This window comes from Pinus tabuliformis, chromosome 1_2, assembly GCF_031772625.1.
Source record: "Pinus tabuliformis cultivar Carrire ecotype Pingquan chromosome 1_2, CPIR1, whole genome shotgun sequence".
Classification (NCBI taxonomy): Eukaryota; Viridiplantae; Streptophyta; class Pinopsida; order Pinales; family Pinaceae; genus Pinus; species Pinus tabuliformis.
In genome coordinates this window covers 25,861,758-25,884,607 of record NC_142298.1, presented here as the reverse complement: position 1 = coordinate 25,884,607, position 22,850 = coordinate 25,861,758, and positions in this window count along the sequence as shown.

Genomic DNA, 22,850 nt, shown 5'->3' with positions numbered 1-22,850 from the left:
GCTATTACCTCACCTTCAGGCGCCTTTTGAAGGTAAGAGAGTCATTGGCTAGCATGGTATCAAGTCCACACTGGCAGGTATTAAAGGAAAGGGCTACAAATGCAGCTGATAGGCAAGGTTTTGAACAGGTGGAAGAGGCTGCTCTTGATGGTATGTTTTGGGCACGTGTGAGGCAAGTATTGGATTTCACCAAACCCATTTATCACATGATTCGATTTGTAGATACATATAAACTAGTGATTGGTGGTGTATGAGCAGATGGATACCATGTTGGGGCAAATAAAAGATATTGTTCATAACAATGATCCCAACTTGTACAAACTGATTCACGATTGTGTGTGTATACGGTGGGATAAACTTAATGTTCCACTACATTGCTTGGCGTATATCCTTACGCCAAAATACTACTCTACATCTTGGTTGGGCCAACCTGCACCAAGGGGTGGGGTTAGGGCCAAACCCCATATAGATGAAGAGGTATCTACAGGATATTTGCAAGCATTAGAAAAGTTGATACTTGATAGGGAGGAATGTGCTAGTATGCGTCTTGAAATAGGCAGATACTTCAGTTGCACTGGTTTGTTTGGTACCTTTCATGCAATGGAAGATAGAGATAGATTTGATGCTCTCACATGGTGGGAATCATATGGCGGCCATGGACTTTTGCCAAAATTGGCAAAAAAAGTTCTCTCACAGGTTGTAAATACTTCTTCTGCAGAGAGGTGTTGGAGCACCTACAGCTTCATACATAATGTGAAAAGAAACAGACTCAATGAAAACTGGGCAGAAAGCTTGGTTTATGTGCACTACAACTTGAGGTTGTTGAGTCATTACTGTGATCGGGCTTATGAGGATCCAACATATAAAATTTGGGACAACCACCAGAGGATGATAATTTGGAGGATGGCACTATACATCTTGAAGAACTGGAAGCGGAACTTATAAGAGAGGAAGATGAAGCAACAACCATGCCACCTCCACCATCCAGTAGCAGTGCTTGAGTTCCGAGTCTTGTTCCTTTGCTGTCGCCGCCTCCATCTACACCCTCACGTGGAGGGCATGTGTTCTAGTCGTCGGTCTGTGCGGGAGGAGACTCCTAGAAGACCACCATGACCTGCTCATACATTAGACACTTCTCGTGGCAAGGGCCACATGTAGTAGTAGATAATAGATTTACAGTTTACTTGTCTTTTCTAGTTTCTATTAGTTTTCATAACTGTTGAGTCTTGACTCTTTCATATCATAATGATATTTTTTGTAAACAATATATGACTGTGACAATTTAAGTTTGAAGTTTGAAGTTGGCAATTATAACTCATTGGTAATGATTCTGAATTATGAATATGATGCTTCGTGAAAGTTGTTTCATTTCATTTCATAATTCATTTTATAACATTTCATTTCATGTTAGATATTATTTCTTGTAATGGTTAAAGTTTAAAGTTTAAACTTAGCTTACAAGTACAACTTTGGTGATCAATGATGATAAATGTTATATATTGAATTTTCAATTTTGAAAGCTTGAAGTTGAAATTTAAGATTGATGAATCATGATTCACAAGACTCAAGATGTTGTATGTTACTAACTTGTGGACGTGGTTGATGAAGATTATAACTTCTAGATGATTGATGTTATATGGTTGATGGTTCAATGATCAATCTATGTTTTTTTATGTTTTTTATATCTAATTCATCATTCTACATGTTTTTGTTGACATATATGTATCAAAATATAAAAATAAAATAAAAATATATATATATTATATAAAAATCGCTTTGGATTCGCTTCCAAACCGGAGCTTTTGAAAATGTCGCTCCCACTCCCTGTTTTCGCTCCCGCTCCCAAGTAACACTGCGCTGAAAGCTTTAGTCCATCTTAGTCCCACTTGGATAGATTGCCCTGGTCAAGAATCTAGTCCATGGCATTGTGGTGCCTAAACTGTTGAGAGACCTTGGATAGATTACCCTAGTTAGGAATCTAGTCCATGGCATTGCGGTGCCTAAAGTTCTTCATGGTTCATGTGTTCTGAGATCTTCCTTGTACTTATGAATACCTCCCTAGTTAAATAAATATATTTGAGATGTACTTATCAAAAGAACGAAGAAAATATTTTTATTATTATTTTTATGACTTATTAAAGCATGGGTTTCATGCTTGGGTCATCATGTTTTAGGTCAAAGTCCCCATTGAGGACTTCTATGATTTATTATGAGTCATTGTACATTTAAAGAGACCCTTCTTGGGCTTTCAGATCATGTAAAAGAATTACTTTTGAGTCAAAAACGAATTTAGTCTCCCCCACACCAAGTCGGCCTCAAGATGAGTAATCCGACCTCACAGAAAGGCTATAAATACAAGGTGTTTGAATTCATTTGGAGCATCACATTCTCTCTCATATAGTTCGATCCTTGAAGCTGGAAGCTGGAAAAGTGCGAAGTTGGTTAAGGGTTGGAAAATAAGCTAAAAGGAAGTGTGAATTTCTAGAGGAAGATAGAAGGGCCCAAAACCAAAATTTTGGGACAAATCTCACTCCATTCCAAGGTGTATCAAGGGAGATCGAAGCTCTCCAAGTTTGTTTGAAGCTGTTGTTGCTAGGTTGAAGTTGTTACCGATGCTGCCAGGTCGAAGTTGCTTGTGAAGGGTTGTCATTTGCAAGAAGGATTGAGGACCAACTTGGTGTGGAGGGAATCTCTTTTGGGTCTAGAGTCTTGGATTATCTCGAGAAACTACTGAAGGAAGAATTGTTGACTGGGCTTTCCCCTGGATAGGGGTTTTTGCCCTGGTTGTCCGCCTACATCTGTTGTCCTTGTTTTATTGTTTTGATAATTGCTTGATGAACTAAAAGGTAAAGAAGAACATAAAGATAAAAGAATCACAAGTAATTATCTATATAAGAAAATATTTTTTCCTTTCTGATTTTCTTACACCCAAAGCCCACCACTTGGGTACATTTCCCACAAAACACCATTTTCCACGCAAACCCAATACCCCAAGGGTTGTGGGAGTACTTCCCAAGGTACACTTCTCAATAGAGACTATGCCTCACAGTGTCCACAGAAGAAGAAGGGCGAAAAAGGTATGCAATTAGCTATAGCTACATCGGTAGAAGCTTACGTGGAAGAGTTTGCTAAGATGTTTGAGATGAAATTCACACTTATTTCCATACCAGTTGGTCCATGGCTATTAGATAGTGGAGCCACACATCATATGATAGGAGCATGGGAGCTATTTGATAGCTTGACAGATTGGGACTCAAAGATGCATGTGGAGCTTGGTGTTGATACCAAACATGTACTGAAGGGAGTTGGGACAGTGACATTCTAACTTGAGTCAGGAGGCGCATTGAAAGTGAAAGACGTGCTATGTGTCCCAGAACAAAAGAAATTTGCTTTCAATCTCTATGATAGAGAAGAATGGGTTGGTTGTAGCATCCTAGGATGGATAGGCACTGATCAAACCCATGAGATCTAGATTAGATGATGGCCATGTCATTGGAGTTAAAGAGGGCAACATGTATAGGCTAAAGGGCCATCCTATTTGAGCAATGGCAAGTAGTAGGACAATGAAGGAGAATGAGTGGGAAACTTCGAAGGTTGAGCAAAGTAGAGGGAAGTTAACCTTCAGGTTTAGGTGGGGAGGAGCGATTAGTGAATCCCCTTAAGTCTATTAAGAAGGCCTCATGGTATGATATGAATTTACAAGATGTTTAGGAGCAGAAGGATTCTAGGAACAAATCCAAAGGGAGCAGGGGTCTTCGAGGATGATTCTGAACTAGGCGGCAGGGAAGGGTTACAGTTCAGAGGAAGCAACCATGGTAGTGGATGCAGTTCCAGAATCGGAGCCAATTCTAGGTGGTAGAAGCACCTCCTTCGCTAAGAGGGAGTGTTGATGTTTGTAGCTCAGGCAGGTACTTCTCCACGGGCCTAAGTGTCAAGGCGCACAACAATCACCCAAAGTCTCTTTAGGATACTTTCTTAGGTATTGAGTAAGTTGCTTTTGTAACTTAGCCTAAGTCTAACTTAGGAAAAGAACATAATTAATTATGTTGACTATTGAGCTAAATGAACTTAAGAAAAGTAAAGTATTTACTTTAGTGATTATGTTTTAATCTCAACTATTGATCTCAAGTGAGGTGAGATCTAATCTCAACCATCCATAACTTTGGAGATAAGGGCTAGGGATTTATCTCAAAGAGAAGTTATAAAAGAAAGGCTAAAGAGAGGAGAAAGCCACACCATACAATGGTGTTGAAATTTCTAAGTATTACCCGTTAGAAATTTTATCTGTATTCTCTGGTTTATTTTGCCTACTTGTTTAATTACTAACAAGTTATTTAATCATATAAACGCTAAAATAAACACAATACAATCTCAACCATCTACAGATCAACAACTAAAAGAAATAGACAAACACACAAGGGACACCGTTATTTTTGGACAATCGTCCTCGGAAAAACCCAACTTGGGAAAATCGGTGCAACAGTTATGAGGGTTTTTATTATTAAGCAACTTTTCTGAGTACACTGTGTGCCAAATTGGCTCACCCGACAGAGATAAAAAATTTGGCAGTAATACCTCTCTTCGGAAGTAGATATTCTGAAAGTCTACCCCACGAAACCCTCTCCAACACAATCTGAAGCACTGCGTCAGCCCTCCTGGCCTCTGCGTCAGCCCTCTGAGGCTCTGTGCAGCCTCTTTGGCTCTCTGCGTCACTCCTGCAGCCTCTGCATGGATGATGCAGACCCTTCTGGCCTTTGCATAATCACTGTTGGCCTCAACGTGGATCCCTCTGGCTCTGCGTCTACCTCTCTACCTCTACGCTGGTCTTCCGAAACTATCTCTGCCTCTCTACCTCATACTCACTGCCCTTCGCTGCAACTCTGATCACTGATTAGATTTCTCTTAGCAAACCCCACTCTAAAAAATCGAATGATTGATCACTCTGGTGTGTCTCTCCAACTGACCCTCAAGCCTCCTCTTATACTTTTTCTATTGAGTCTTCAACGACCGAGATTACATCTCTAATCAATGGCTAAGATTATATTTGGATTGATCCATGTCATTTAGAACCTTCTACCCCAGTTTTACACTAATACCCATTAATATTTTATTTTTTTTAAGTTTAGACTTAGGAACTCCATTAAAAATATTAATTATTTTAATATCTCCTTCATCGGGCAGAATTTCTCCAAACCATTTATGGGTCTAAGAGATCTCGTGTGCTTTAGTCTCTCCACCATTTTTCATGGCTAGAACACATCCGATGCTACCCCAAATCAACAAATGGCACAAGACATTGAGAAAGAGATTTCCTCAAGTGAGGAGTGAGATACTCAAGTGTGCCATGTTCGAGAAAGGTGTAAGGGTGTAGCATAGGAGATCTAGATCAACCAAGTAGATCAAGGATAGATCTAGGGATTGATTAGTTGGATCAGATCCAAAGCATGTTGTATATGTGTTTTTCTCAATTGGGCCATTATCCCAAGATGGGAGCCCAAGTAAGTTCAGATTATTAATTTAATGAAGAATTGTTGATTGGGAAGAATTTGTGTGTCATATGTGATTGAGATTGGTTGTGCAATTTTGTTTCCACTAAATATTTTGTTAAGAACCTAGTTGTGCTTTAATTCAGTAAGTCTGAGATAATTTTCTAGGAATTAATTGCCAGGTGCTGCGTTCAGAATTTAACATGGTCGAATCTGGACTTCCTTTTGAGAAAACTAAATCTGGCATCCTTTAGCGGTACCAAATTTACTTTGCATGCTAAAACAAAGACAAATGGTCCCTATCATAGAGATACATGCATGGTGACTTTGGATCATGGGATGCTTTGATGGGTATTGCATATCTATGACCTCAAGACTCAACCCATCTATTGTGATATTATAAGGATATGTAAGAATGGTTGCTCCTAGGTGTAGGGGGTATTTGTAACTATTCACATGAGTTATAATCATCCTTTGCACCTTTATATAGTCTCTTAAGCGTGTCCAGAATCCAGAGTCCAAATACATTGGCTGACCTTTGTCAGTTTGAGATGATCCCACTATCCCACTAGCTATTGGGAATTTGGTAGCACTCTATACCACCTCCCGAGCAAGATAATTCCCAAGGGTTGTTTTTTGGGCAAAGTTAATTGTCCCAATATAGTTTCCTACAGGTAAACTAGGTTTCTTGCTTACCAACTAGTCAAAGAGTTGAACACTCTAGGATAGCTTCCTCCACAAGTTAACCAGGTTTCTTGCTTTCTAGTTAGCTATTGAAGTTCTAAGGTTGCCAATGTGTTTTTTAATGTTATTTTGTCCTATATTTCCATTAACTCTATTTCATTAGATTTGGGCCTTGATCCTACTTTTTAAGCTTGTGATTGTGACCATTCTTTGAATAGTTTGAACTTTGTGGTTATTTTTACTTCCTAGATTCTATTCTACTGAAAATGTTCCTTTGGGTGCATGGCAAAATATGCTACTTGGAAAATCTCTTTCTTTGCAACAGACAGGTTATTAATGTTGATAAATCAATGCTAGTAGGATTAGGGTTAGATTTCTCTTTCTTGATAATTACTTGTGAATTATGTTGGCTTCTTTTACTTATTTTTTATATTATCTTTCATCAAGCAATAACCAAATTATGTGTGCATGAAGATCACAAAAGCACAAGACACAAGATGTAGGCACTCTGCCAGGGCAAAACCCTTATCTAGGGGAAAAACCCAGTCAAAATCGCTTCCTTCCATAGTTAATCTTGAGACTCTGCAACCTAGACACAAACCTCCTCCACACCAAGCCAACCTCTCCTTCGATCCAAGCTTCGACCTAGTAGCAACAACACTTCGACCCTAACAACTTCGACTTGGCAGCTTCTGGCATCAGCAACAGCTTCGACCTTGACAAGGAGACTTCGATCTCCTAAACTAGCCCACACGAGAGAGAGAGAGAGATACCAAAACTTCGATTTTTTCCTTCCCTTCCTTCTTGACCAAACTCGCACTCCTTTTAGCCTCCTTCTTCACCTTCGCACTTTTCCCAGCTTCTAGCTTCCAGCTTCAGATATCGAACTATGTGTGAGAGAGTGAGATGCTCCAAATGAAGTCGAACTGCCTTGTATATATAGCCTTCCAATGAGGTCGAATTGCCTTCCTTGAGGCTGACTTGGTGTGGAGGTTACATAATTCATTTTTGACTCAAAAATAATTCTTTTTACATCGTTCGAAAGCCCAAGAAGGGTCTCATAAAATATACAATGACTCTAATGACTCTTTATTAATCCTAGGAGTCCACAATGGGGACTTTGACTAATAAAATGATGACCCAAGCATGAAACCCATGCTTTAATAAGTCATTGTAACAATAATAAAAATTCTTTTGACAAATACATTTTATGAAGACCAAACCTAGTTACATTTTTCAACACTCCCTCTTAACTAGGGAGGTATTCATACGGAAGATCTCAAACTATATGAACTATGAAGAGTTTAGGCACGCAATGCCATGGACTAGATTCCTGACCAGGGCAATCTATCCAAGGTCTCTCAACAGTTTAGGCACTGCAATGCCACAGACTAGATTCCTGACCAGGGCAATCTATCCAAGTGGGACTAAGATGGACTAAAGCTTTCAGCCTCTCTAGGTACCATTAGGCTTACTTGCTAACCATCAACCCAGGGATCTAGGTGCGTATCCGAGGTCAAAGCTCTATGACCAACGCCACCCTCCCTATTTCGGGAACTATATACATAGCGCTGACCAGATGTCCTCCCAGGCAATGTGTGTCACATACAAGGCCTCAACAAATCTCTTCCAAACTTTTATCATCATCAATAAAATCAACAATATCAACTAAACCAAGCATGCTTCTAAGATATTCAAACTTCTTATTGGGAAGAGACTTTGTTAGTATATCAACTACCTAATCGTCTGTCAGGACATACTGTAGCTTCACAATCCCATCCTGCACCAAGTTCCTAATATAGTGGAACTTATTGTTGATATGCTTCATCCTAGCATGAAACACAGGATCTCCAGACATCTTGATACAACTTCGATTATCACAATTATTCATAGTATGATCCAAAGGCTTCTCGAACAAATTTGTCAGAAGCTTCCTCAACCATACAACCTTATTTCCTACTTCACATGCAGCCACGTACTCTGCTTCAACACTAATCAAAGCAATGAGATCTTGCTTTCTACTCATCCATGAGATCATGGCAGATCCCAAACTAAAGCATCCACCGGTAGTGCTTCTTCCATCGGTCTCACTGCCACCCCAATCTGAATTTGTGAAGCCAATCAACTTGACTTCCTTGCTATCGTACTTTAGGCAACGATGTATTGTGCCATGAATATATCTCAATATATGCTTGGCAGCTATCCAGTGATCATGACGAGGCTCCAACTGAAACTGACTGAGGATGTTCATAGCAAAGCATATATCCGACCTAGTATTTACCAGATACATTAGAGAACCTACCAACTGATGATAGGAGGTAGGATCCACGAGACTTGAGTCGGAGCTCCTCAACTTCTTGAGATTGGTGATCATAGGAGTAGTCATGGGCTTGGAATCCATCATCCCAAATTTCTGCAACAACTTGATGATATACTTTCCTTGCCCCAAATATATCTCCCCAGGATTTTGCCATACTTCCAGACCTAGGTAATAGTGCATTAGTCCTAGATCCTTCATCTCAAATTCAGCTGCCAGCATCTTCTTGCATTCTTGTATTCTTCTCTCCACACTTGTGATGAATAGATCATCCACATACAATAGAATAATGGCTGGCTCATTATTCACAACCTTGATGTAGAGATTTGGATTAGTGGAACTCTTCATGAACCCAATTCTTAGAAGGTATGCATCCATTCTTGCATACCGTGCCCTAAGAGCTTGCTTCAAACCACACAGGGCCTTCTTGAGTCTATAGACATTAGTACCTTTGCCATTTACCTTAAAGTCCTTAGGTTGCTCAATGTATGCTTCCTCATCGATGGTCCCATTCAGAAATGTTGTGTTCACGTCCATTTGATGGATATTCCATCCCATTGTAGCAGCCAGTAAAACCAAAGATCTAATGGTAGTATACTTTGCAGTGGGTGCAAAGGTTTCTTCATAATATATGCCTTCCTTTTGAGAGAAATCCCTTGCAACAAATCTGGCCTTGTATTTATCTATGCTTCCATCAACAATGTGTTTGATCTTGTAGATCCATTTTGAGGTGACAACCAATTTGTCACTAGGTCTAGGAACGATTTCCCAAACCCCATTCTTCATGATGGATTGATATTCTTCCTGCATAGCTTTCTTCCATACTTCTTGATGAGCAACTTCTTCAAATGTAGATGGTTCTACTTCAATTAGTCTTGTCATATATGCAGCATATCTAGAATATCTCTTCGGCCTTTTGCTTTCCCTAAAGGTTCCTTTCGCAGCTCCATGCCCTTCAACATCTTCAAGAGTATCTTTTAACCAATTTGGCCTCTTCCTTGTGCTTGGTATGACCACAGGTTGAATAGGCTCACTTGGTCCTTCTTCTTCTTGAATTGTAGAAGGGTTGTCGGGTTGTACTTCTTCTTCTAATATGGGTAGATCTTTGTCATCAGAATCAATAGGAATATCCTATGGTCTTTTGTAGGCTTGATTTTCATCAAATATAACATATCTGCTTACTTCAATGTGTCTTCCTTCCTTGATGTAGATTCTATATGCCTTTGAGGAGAGACTATAGCCAACGAAGATCCCTTTGATGCTTGTAGAATCTAGCTTCTTTCATTTGTCCTTTGGAGCGTGGATATAGGCATGACTCCCAAAGATTCAACGATGGTCCACACTTGGCTTCTTCCCTGTGAATGCTTCATCGGGTATCATATTATCAAGAATTCTATGAGGACTTCTATTTTGAATACATACAGCTGCCATTGCTGCTTCTCCCCATAGCAATTTTGGTAAGTCTTGATCAAGGAGCATTGTTCGTACACCTTCTTCAATTGTCCTATTCTTTCTTTGGCCACTCCATTTTGTTCGGGATAGTAGGGAACAATAAGCTCCCTCTTAATTCCTGCTTCTTTATAATATGCAATCGATTCTTTAGAAGTGTATTCCCCACCATTGTCAAATCTCAGAGTCTTTATTTTTCTTTCGGTTAGGGTTTCCACTTCACATCTAAACTCTTTGAATTTCTCAAATACTTCATCCTTTTTCTTGAGAAGGTAGAGCCATGTCTTTCTAGAGTGATCATCAATAAATGTTACATAGTAAAGATGACCTCCAAGTGATTTGTCAGACATGGGCCCACACACATCAGAATGTATGAGGTCTAATATTTCCTTAGACCTTGTTTCACTATTTGAAAATGGTTTTCTTGCATGTTTTCCCAACGAGCATCCCTTGCAGACTCCTTCACGATCTTCTTTGATATCGGGGATGCCATGAACTAGATGTTTAAGAGTGGAAATGACCTTGTAATGAACTGCCTTGTATATATAGCCTTCCAATGAGGTCGAATTGCCTTCCTTGAGACCGACTTGATCTTCTTGAGGCCGACTTGGTGTGGAGGTTACATAATTCATTTTTGACTAAAAAATAATTCTTTTTACATCGTTCGAAAGCCTAAGAAGGGTCTCATAAAATAAGCAATACCCTGTATTAATCCTAGAAGTCCACAATGGGGACTTTGACTAATAAAATGATGATCCAAGCATGAAACCCATGCTTTAATAAGTCATTGTAACAATAATGAAAATTATTTTGACAAATACATTTAATGAAGACTGAACCTAGTTACATTTTCAACAGTTAATTAATGTATAAAAATGCATTTACAATTGTTAGCTTTCCACCTTCAGTAATTATTGTTGGGTTTAGTGTTCTATCGAATATTTATCCTTTTAAAATTGGTTTTATTTGTACACTTGATGTCAAAATGTATGGCTTATAATTTTTCGATTTCTTGAAATAAATCGAAAATTCAAGGTGCTACTAGTTTGTTTGTTGCAAAAATCAATTGTTGTTTAACGTGAGTATGAGGGTGTCTGAACTAATCCAGTTTTTTAATAATAATTTCAAATTGTTGTCCGGCAGGTGGCAAGCACATTGGAGGCTGCAGTGGTGAGTTTGTTACAATTAGTTGGACTTTTTTGGGTAACAACTAATTTTGAAATCTCTTCTCTACACAAGGAAAATGTCATCAACAATTGGAGATGCATGACATGTTCTCTTTTGTAATATGCATTTTTATTTTACACACACACACCGTTATAGTTATTTGAAATATTTATATTTACATTTATTACTTTTTATGGGGTTGTGGGGTGGAGCAGGCATACATGCATAAATACAGGTTTAGCATATATTCATCCTTAAGGGTACTTGCACTTATTTGCAGATAATTTTTCTTTTTTTGACCTCAATACTACTGGTTGTTCTCTGTAACTTGATGCTAGTGAGCTCCTTGTGTCTCAAGTTTCAACCTTGGAGATGAAAACTGTTGTGTAAATTTGAAGGCGATGCTTGGTGTTTGACAAGATGGTGGTGTTTGAAAAGGCTCTCTTTTTTGTCTGTTTTCTGCATTTTGCTTGCCTGGTGTGATTTCTACATGCTTCTTTCTCTCAGCATTCTGTGACTGGTCTCTCTAGTGTAGAGTTTACCGATGTTTTGGGAAATATTTAACTACAGACACGATTCCTTGTAATCTTATGTGGTATTTTTTGTCATTGCCTGTATTTCTTGATGTATTTTGCCATTTCTTTTCTTATATTTTGTACTTATTTCTTTAAGTGTGCTTTCCAGATATGGTTACTGTGGTTCCAAGGGTTTGGTTACGATTTTCCTTGACTGAGCGTAAAAATTTTGTTTTGTGAATTTGTACCCTCTTGCTCTAATTCTTGATATTTGTCTAATTTGTAAATGATGTTTTTGAAAATGCACAGAGACAATGGCATTGCATAAAAAGGGAGAACTTATTCCCTTGCTTTCAGCTTCTGGGCTTAAAGTGTCTTAGTATCAAGATAAGCATGTTAAGTATAAATTGGAACAAGTTGGAGGGGTTTTCCAAAAACTTTCAGTCAGCTGCGGGTTAGATGGGTTGATACGCAGCTATGCAGTGAACTTTTTCTTTTCTTTTTGTATTTTCCATTTAGCATGAAGATGACTTTTGTTTGAAAGAGAGAAACATTTCAAAAAGAAGGGCATTATATTTATCCTCGTCATTGTGAGAGATTGAATACCCATTGTCTACCTGTATTTCTTTCTACAATTTGTTTTTCAAAGTAAAGAAATGATATCATCATACAAATTGATGACACATACCGACTGAGCAGGTATAGTATTCAAAACTTGTTGATTTCTTGAAAGGAACTACAACTTGTTAATTTTATATCTAAAAATCTTAGTAAAAACCACATATACATATTTTATGATTGTTATCTATGACAAAATCACAACAGTAAAGTCTGCAAGTACTGAACTCCTTTTCCCTTGGTAACTCTCTCTTCAAGAACTTCCATTTGGAGTCAGGATGCATGTGACATATAGGACTTTGCATCATGGTTACGTAGGAATGCTATTGCTTAAGGTCTATGCTAAAGCAGACTCGAACTTTGGGTCAGTCCTGTTCAACTTTGAATCACTAATGGCAAAACTCTTGTAAAACCAGAATTATGCAGCTTCTAAACCTAAATTTATCATTTCCAAGAGTTGATTCATCAAACAGTTTGACAGTTATAATCCAACAAGTTTCAACAATCCCAATGCTTTGTTATTGTACCCATACATTATTCAACAAAATAACCAAGGACCTTCTGACGACTATTGCAATGGAAATCAAACGACCTGAAATAACCATAAGGTTACAACGCAGATACGTTGAATTCATAAGTTGATTGAACAATGAACGGATAAAAAATTCTGTAGAAGTTGTTTGCTGAAGAGATTCCCCTAAATCTATATGATCTAGATAAAAACCTCCACTAGAGGAACATACGGTATATCTAATACCTTGATTTCTTGTTTATGTAAAGGCTTAGTAATACTTGTTTTCATCGGTTATGGTTTTCATAGTTATCAATACAACCTAGGATAACTAGTTACTAGACATAGCTTAAACAACATAGATTGTCTATCTGGAATGCAAATATTCATTCAAATAAAGCCTAACAAAACTTTGACCAGAACTGTTACTAGTTGTGCTTGACATGGAGTTGTTTGATTGCTTTCCTTGTTCATAGTGCTTTGTCGTAAAAGGATAGACTCCAATATGGTTCCCGCAATCGTTTGCAGAACCATATCCTGATATTGCTTCATTGAATTCAGCATCATGACCAACCAAGATTTTGTTATTATTTGTGGTTCACACAAGAGTCGAGGCATGCATATCTGTTTTCTTATGTGACTATAAAGCAAATAATAAAGTCATTTTGTTAGGATGCCTGGACTTGTTAGAAGTCTTATTCTTTTAGGTTTAAAAACATTCAATCTATTGTAAGGATTTGAAACGTAAAAATGATTGATTTGATCCTTTGACCAATAAACTATGTTCTAAGAAATCATTCATAGGAATTCCTTGTTGGGTACTGATTATTGACACCATTAGATTTACAAGAGTACATCTTGAATGCCACGATCTCAATCGATTTTAACTGATTTTAATTGATTGTGCTCTGTCTCTCTTTTCAATTGCCTTACGTTACATAAATGAGAGGAGGACAACTCATGAACTTTGACTTCGACTTGTTTTACCTTTTTTGCCCATTGCCGGTTCATCCTCTTGTGACTTTTTCCCTTTTCCAACTCCTTGTTTTCCATGGCTTTTTGCAGTTTATAACCTTGAGCCTTTTAGTTAACGTTCCCCTTTTGTGAAACTTCTTGTGGTTGTTATATCATTTTTGAGTAAACCTGTTGCCTCTCAAGTCAATTTTCCTTCTGACTATTTTTCAACTCTGATTTTAGGGAACTTTCTAAACACTACTCCGTTATGTTGTATAGCTAGAGCCAAATATTCTTAGGTCTCAATGGTGATCAGTTCAAAGCCTATAGCCCATAGATATTTTTGGGCATCAGTCTTCATATGATATACGGCCTTATACAAACTTAGTTTTGCCACACATAAACTTCTTAAAATTGAAAAGTTTGGAACACCTTTTCGATGTTGCGTTTTACATGCTGTTTTCTAGAATTTTAGGGTTGCATTATTGAAGTGTTTGAACAGGCCTTTTTGCTTCTTCTTATTATAATTGATATATATGGAGTTATAAAAACCATCCATGTCGTTGGTTCTTAATGTTCATTATGTTGGTCACTCTTGTTTTCTTTCGTCGTGAATGTTTGTTGCTGTCATGGGAAACAATAAACAACCATCTAGTTGTTGCCACTTACGAGGCAATTTGACTCATAAATTCAAGATCCTTAAGTTGCTGCCTGACACTCAATTGGTCTAAATTTGACACCTTAGAGGCCGCAGCACCTCTTTTAGTTGGCAGAAAGTAACCTTCTTAAGATTTGTGTAAATCATTGCATCAAAACTTTGCTGATGATAAAAATGCACCTCACAAGTTCAGGTAGTTATCATATATTCTTAAATTGCAATCTTATTTTCAAAACTGCATGAAGCTTAGTAGTAGAGGTCCTCACACAATAGTTATACTGTGACATTGTTGCGAGATCACTATGTGGCTCTATGAGTTCTAATATGCTATATCATTGTTTGGTGAAGCCTTACTTATTATTGAAACTTACGGCAAACACAGAGACATTAGTATTTTGAAGTATTTTGAATTTTTTTAAGAAACGCCAAAACTCAATGAGGACATAGAGAGAAAAGATAAAAACAAAGGCAATTTCTCATCTTGTCATCATAAGCAAGTGATCACTTATTCTCTTTAAAGTAGAGAATCTACTATATATGAAATGTCTGCAATAGACATCATTTTGTATTCGTAGGGAGACCTCTCACTAATAAAGAAATACAATTTATTTGATTAACAAGCAAATTTATTCTTTCTTAATGATGGGACACAATGGTCTTGTATGAAATGCTGATTCAAAAATGGAATTCCAAATAAAGACAAAAAAATCATTCCAAGGATATATATAACCTTAATTCATAGGACATTCACAAGGCTACCTAGATCATTTTAATAATATAGGATTGTAAATTTAAAATATGAATTTTGCTAAATTGAGAGCATGATTACAAGGGACTTTTTTTGTATCCATGTAAATTAGTGCATAGTCCAGTTGGACAAATGATAGAATGGCTTCTAATTGTTGTTCAAACTATTTTTGTGAATTTTTTTAAAATGAGATTTCATTGCATCAGTTTTATTATTTTTACTCGTAGTTGCTTAGCTTGTCTTCTAATAAGAGATATTGAAAAGAACTTAGCAATATAATAGTGTGCGTTTGCAACACCAATGAGCATTAACTAAATTACACATTTGTACGTCTTAATGAGTATCAACTAAATACATTGTAGGTAAAAAGGTCAAGTAAAATTATAATCATGTGAAATATGGGAGTATGCTATATATATATAGTAATATCAAGCCATTTGCAAGAAACTTGAAGATCTAGAAGTGATTTAGTTAGCTTTTTGAAAGAATACCAAATGCCATGAAAAGACAATAATGATGTGTTGTTTACACATCGAGAAATCAACAATGAAGCTAAAATCCTTGAGATTTTAGCAAAAGAGTGAATAAAAACGTGAAGCTTGATAATAGCCCTTAATGTGAAATGAAATTTTTGAAATCCTTTTTAATGTTAGAATTGGTTACAAAACATGCTTGTGTATTTGCATCATAGCTCAATGGCATAATTTGTAAAATTGAATCTAATATGATAGATGTGGATTCTTCTTGAGAGCTTCAAATGCACAACTTAACATTCATTTCTTTCTCATGCACAATTTTTTGAAAAGTGATGATAATATTTGGAAATTGTGCTATATATACGATTATCAATTATAAATTTTAAAATTCTTAGGTTTTTATAACTTAGGTTACAATTTTAAGATTAGAAAACAGTAATTACATTTTTTTTTGGTGTTAATGTGAAATTATAAGATTATTGATCCTTACAATGAAAATCACCTTGTCACTTTACCACTTTGTTACAAGTTTAAATTTTACAGAGGACAAAATGCTTGAAGGATAATTAAGAATATTTTTAACTAAATACATTAGTTTTGCATCAATGCTACATAATCTTTTTTACATAATTAATTATCACCTTAAAGAGTTGTAACAAATCCTTCTACAAGTTTACCACCATCTAGTGTTAAGGTGAGTGTGTGTTTGGACTAAACAACAATACAACATTATGAAGTGACAAATAAGGGGAAGATGCCCTTCTTGGATAGTTGGGATCTAAGGACAAGGGCTTAGAAGTATAAAAGATCATGGTAAGTCCAAGTGGGTAGCTCAATTGATTGTTACCATTGTTGTTGGGCATCTAGTTGGATCTATGTTGATGAGGGCTTGAATTGAGTTCCCTTGGGTTAAACACAATAGTCTATATTGACAAGTTTATTAGGGATGCTATCCATGAATATGGAGACACACCCTTGGGTTTCCCCATAAAGTTTTCCTTGGAAAATAAAAGAAAAATTTAGGAAGGTTTTCATGGACTTGATTAGAGTTTCCAAATCTCAACAATTCTTATAACTAGTTAGACAATTTAGAGAGAGATTTTTTTTTGGTTGTCTTCATCAAGGCTAATAAAATCCTCCATCTATAAACATAGTGTGAATTTAGTAAAGGGCATGGCCCAATTCTAACACTACCACTTCCACTAATTGCCTTCAAAAGTTAGATTGAGCTTAAAACTTAAGTTATTAGGTGTGAGATCCTTCATTCTCTCTATAGCCATTTTGTTCATGTTCTCTAATCAATGATCTTCCTTTATCTTAAACAACCTAATCCCATTTAGCACAATTGTGTATGTCCTGGATAATATTGGTTCTCTTTTGCTAGAGTCTTAGATATTTATTTTATGGTCTATATCCTATAATAAATTCAATATCTTGTCCACCAAATTGAAGAATATTTCACAAATAGATACATAGAAGAAATTCAATAATTTGTCCGCTAAATTAGAGAATGTTTCACAAATAGACAAATTGAATTTATAGTTATTTTGCATTAGAAAATGCCTTTAAATTTTTTTAGTCTTTCACATATTTTTTAAAATGAAAAACACTTTAATTTTAATAGGATCTAGTCATCAAACAATCAAGTAGACACACCTCTTTCCACCCAATCATATAAAGTGGTCAACCTTCTATGATATTTCGTTCGATAAGACTTCCCATTTCTTGTTTCTAAGAATGGATATCATAATCCACATGGCAAAAAGTGACACTCCTTTTGTTTTATTAGCAATGATCCACAATTTTAGAAGTGCATCAAATATCTCATTCAACTCTATGACATCATTTTCCCCTTCTAAATAATCCTACAACAATTTCCTAAAAACATACAAGTTTATTGTATGTTCATCAAGAAGTTTTGATGATAGACACACTCTCCTTTGAAGTCACGTGTTGATTTTTCAAGTGCAATAGATACAAGCACTGATTTATGAAATATTAATACTTACTTCTAATGATGTAGATATTCTCTTAGCACTTCCAGTTTATCATTAAGCAATTACACTTAAGAAATTCAACCATACATGCATAAGTGACAGTAGAGATCACAATGCACAAACAGAATACAAGATTTAACCTAGGAAAACCCACTTGGGGGAAAAACCCAACAACTTTTTCCTTAGAGAAATTCTTCAGTTCAACAAGAGATACACATCATACTTCTAGTCAACTATGAGGTCAAATTGATCAATAATGTTATGGTCAAACTTGGTCAAACAACTATTTTTTCAAGTCAATCTTTTGCCCTTAACTTCAACCCTCTCTAATTTGCTAGGCTGAATTTCGGCCTTCCAGAATATACTAAAAAAATCGACCCTACTGCTCAGAATGGTATGCCTAGAATTTCGGCCCTGCTGCCTAGAAGTTCGACCCTGCTGCCTAGAAGTTCAACCTATTGCCCAAAAAAGTCACATGTACAAAGTCATGGAGAGAGAGAAATAATAGAGATGAATTTGTCCTTCATCCTATTTCTTCCTTCTTTGATAGGATGCCCATAATATCTCTTGTCTTGTGTGAGGTCGAATCGTGACTTGTGGAGGAGGTTAAGTTCTCTATATATAATGTTTTGTCTCTATGAATGGGTGTCTCTTCACCCGAGCCAACTTGACAAGTTTGGAGCCAAAACTTCAAAATTTAAAATTTGGAATTTTCTCTTTTGATACTGACATGAAGAACATGTCTTTTATTAATTCTTTCAAGGGCTAAACAATGAAAATGACATGAAGAACATGTCCTACAATTTCATTATATATTTCAAGGGCTAAAATATAAATTTTGAAGACTGACCATAGCTACAAAATTCAATACTTCATCTTAGCTAGGGAGGTATTCGTAATGACTAGACAAATGTTCTTTTGTTAACAAATTTCTCTAAGAAAAGGTTATAACAAATCATCATCATTATCAAATTACCATAATCTGGTCAATAACTCTAACACATGGTAAACTAATAACATCTATTAGTTTTGGTAGCTTGAACAAGTGTTCTAGTCTCTATTTGGTGTTTATGAGGCTAAGGAACATAGGAAGATTATTATCTCCAAGACCTAGAATTTTTTTGAAGGGAAATGACTATTGTCGCTACTACAACACCCTCCAAAATTTTGGCCGACATATAATTTCGGAACATACTTTGACCTTGCAAGTTGTCGTTTCTATTGGTAAGAGTCATCCCATGTAAATCCTCTAAGTTTTCTAGTCCCTTTTGGAAGAAAACCTAAGTGTCATCTTTTGGCATGGGAAGTGTCGCACATTGTGAAAGTAGTGTTCTAGTCTATTTCAAGAGGCAACTTTGATACTGATGGGTCCTATCTATCATATAGACATGTACTAGACTCATTCCCAAATTTTTATGCACTGTCGTACTAGTGTCGTCATTGTCGTCACAAAGTGTATCTTAAGTGTTGCACTTGGAGGAGATTATTGTTTTGTCGTCGCATTAAGGGGATCATGTTGTTTCTGAGTGTTGAGTGTTCTATGTTGTGTTGTCGATGGTTTTGAGTGTGTGATCATGTTCAAGTCCTACCTTGGTTTCATCTCTACCTCACTGATCCCACACTTAGTCAAATTCTGGAAGATTTCATGCCCAACCAATCCAAGCTCACTTTGCCCCTTTGAACTGCGCATTGCATAATTGCAAGCATCAACACTACAACCCTGCCTCTTGGAATTGCAAAATGCGCAATCCTCCAAGTGTTGTCGCTGCTGCAACACCCTCTAAAATTTTGGCCTACATCCAATTTCAGAGCCTACTTTGACCTTGTAAGCTATCGTTTCTAGTGGTAAGAGTTGTCCCATGTAAATCCTCTGAGTTTTCTAGTCCCTTTTGGAGGAAAACATAAGTATCATCTTTTGGCACAAGAAGTGTCACACATTGTGAAAGCAATGTTCTAACATATTTCAAAAGGAAATTTTGATACTGATGGGCCATATATATCATATAGACATGTGCTAAACTCATTTCCAAAGTTTTATGCACTGTCGTACTAGTGTCGCCATTGTTGTCGCAAAGTGTATCTTAAGTGTTGCACTTGGAGGGGATCATTGTTTTGTCGTCGCATTAAGGGGATCATGTTGTTCCAGAGTGTCGAGTGTTCTATGTTGTGTCGTCGATGGTTCTGAGTGTGTGATCATGTTCAAGTCCTACCTTGGTCTCATCTCTGCCTCACTGGTCCCACACAGTGAAATTCTGGAAGATTTCATGGCTGACTAATCCAAGCTCACACTGCCCCTCTAAACTGCGCATTGCATAGTTGCAAGCATCAGCACTGCATCCCTGCCTCCTAGAACTGTGTAATCCATAGTCACTACTACTAAGGACTACACATTACGCAACCATAATGCTCAATCCCTGCCTCATGATTTATAAAACTACGCATTATTGCCTCCCAACCAGTCCTTTTTTGTGCATTGTGCAATCCCAATCTAAACCCTGTCTCCCTGACTCCTTGAACTACGCAATTGCACAATCCAATTGCCTAGTTCCCTCGAGAACTACGCATTGCACAATTACATGGGCAAGCTTGTCTCACTGTGACCCTCAATAGCACAATCCTGCTTCACAGGCCTCCAGAATTGTGCAATGTGCAGTTGCGAGCCTCAATTCTTCACTCCTGGCCTCTAGAACTATGCATTGCATGATCTCGGAGTCTTCCTTCGTGTCCAGTACCCAGTTCTAGCTCAATCAACAATTTTAATTATGCAAGTTAGACTAGGAGGTTTTCAGACTAATGTCATCTTGTCATGAGTTGATTTCACTTGTAGGTATTATATCTTGGCATGACAGGATGATACTAAAGAAATATGAGAAGGAGACTATGCTAAAAGACACTTGGGAAAATGTGAAGATGAGATGATCATTGAACAAGAAGATCAAGGGATGCTAGATTGCGACAGAAGCCGGAAAATCAAGGTCATAGTGAAGACTCCTCCTCTTCAAGCCTTTCAGAGGAAGAAGAGGAACACCACACAACATCTTTTATGAAGACACAAAGATAGCAACAAGAAGAGTGGTCTGACATTGCCACATCATCAACAAGTTCATGTGATTAGTGTCAAGTCATGTCTTGTCAAAGTGTCATTTCAAGAGTCATATGAGTCATCATGTGCCACATCATTTGTGGATGTAATTATGTAATTTCAATAAATGAGAAATGTAAAGGAAAGTGGAAGTCCAAGAGTCACCTATAGAATGTGAAAAGTCATGTAGAAGTCAAAGAGTCTCATGAGAATTCGAAAAGTCATATGGAAGCCCAAGAGTCATGAGGGGAGTCCAAGAGTCACAAGGGAGGTGGAGAGTCACCTCATTTGTTATATATACACCCTCATAGCTCAAGCAAAATACTTTTCACCTTGGCTTCTCCAAACAAGCATTAGAGAGGAAGATATTTCTTTTGGAGAGCAAGTGGTAGCTCTAACGCTCCACTATTGGAGCTAGTGGTGTTCATTGTATCGATGTATCTTGGAACTTTTGCTTAATACTTGAAGCTCATTGAGCCAACACACTTTCATGCGTATGTCGTAAATGTTGTAAGACTTTGAATGTTTGCGATATATGTTATCCTCATTTGTACTAAAGAAATTGAACTATTTTAGTGGCTTTGGTACTTATCTCATTGAATGTGTGTTGTACTTGTTTTAACGATCGTTACTTCTATGTGAACTATTCACTAGTTAATTAACAATTCTTTCATATATATGCTTGTGCGTCTTTATTAGATTAGTATTATCAGTCTTTTCTTAAAGGCTCACTTACGTTTCCCTCCAATGAAATAACCTTGGTACATTCTACAACTGAACATTTCACAAGGCATACTCACTTGTTCATTCCAAAAGTACATGTGCATTACTCTCTTGTGTTAACTATTGCAGCCAAGGCAAATCTCTAAGAAAAATGGTAGTCGGGCATTATTTCAGGAAGGGCTCCTATACCAAATGGTGTGATTCTAATTGAGACTTCACATCGGGAGACCCCCTTGCATGTGGGAAGGTTCCAACACCATCAACAATGCCTTAATTAGATTAATTAGCTAATTATTAAATATTTTCTTAAGTCTAACTTATGAAAATTGGTTAATTAAATCGGAGTAATTGAGGTAAATTGATTTTTCTCTAAAGACTTTAAAAAAAGTCACTTTATGGGGTCAAGATGATCTCAGCGATCGATTGTGATTAGATTTTGGTCGTTGGTTGCTCAATAAGATATTATAAGAGCAAGTCGATGGGGCTTTGGAGATCACTCAAACATAGCAAATCGCAATGATAGCAAGGGTGCATAGGGAGACACCAACAATGGGGTTTCGGCAGAGAGATTGAGGAGGGAATTTTCGAAGTAATTCTCCATAGATATTCCAGCCATTCCAAGAAGGGAAAGGGGGGTGAATTGTTCTGGAGTAAGGGCGTATTAGCCAATGCGCATAATTGGGAAACATTTTGATTTCCAGAGACAGGTGTCGAAGGAGGTGGAAGTTACAGGAAGCAGAAGACATGCTGGAACTAATTTTCGAATGCAATGCAAGTTCCAAATACGGCCTTACACATTTTCTAGATTTCCTAGTATGAATTACAGGCAGGAGGTGCGAGTTGCAGGCAGAAGGCTGTGTGGTTTTGTAGAAGGGAAACTTTTGTTTCCAATTCGATTTTTCCATTAGGAGTGGAGAGCATATTTGTTGGAGCTTTTCCGGTGAGAGGCAAGTAGATTGTAATTCTCAATTGCTGAAGATTATTATTAATAATAAAACCCTCATTTGAAGAACTGGTGTTCCCCACATTGGGGTTTTTCTAAGGACAATTTGTCCAAAAATATCGGTGTCAATTATTTTGTGTGTGTATTATCTCTCAGTTCATGTTATTATTTGTGAAAATTGAAGTAGTGATTTAATCGTTATTTTCCATGATTAAATTCTAAAGACAAATAATCTGCAATAGGTAGAAGATTAAATTCCAGTTGTTGAAATTAAGGAAGTTTCACATGGTATCAGAGCAGATCAACGCAGTGGGTTTGCAGAAGTAAACCGGCATAGGGCACAAGAAGAGAAAATTCAAGGGTTTATAACCTAATTCAATTTCTTCAGATTTTGGGTTTCGCTATATTTCCATATTTCTAGAGATGGTTGCAGCAGGTTTGAGAGATCAAGATAGATTGGATGGAGCCTCCAACTTTGGTGCATGGAAAGCCAAAACATATATCTTATTGGATGATCATGGA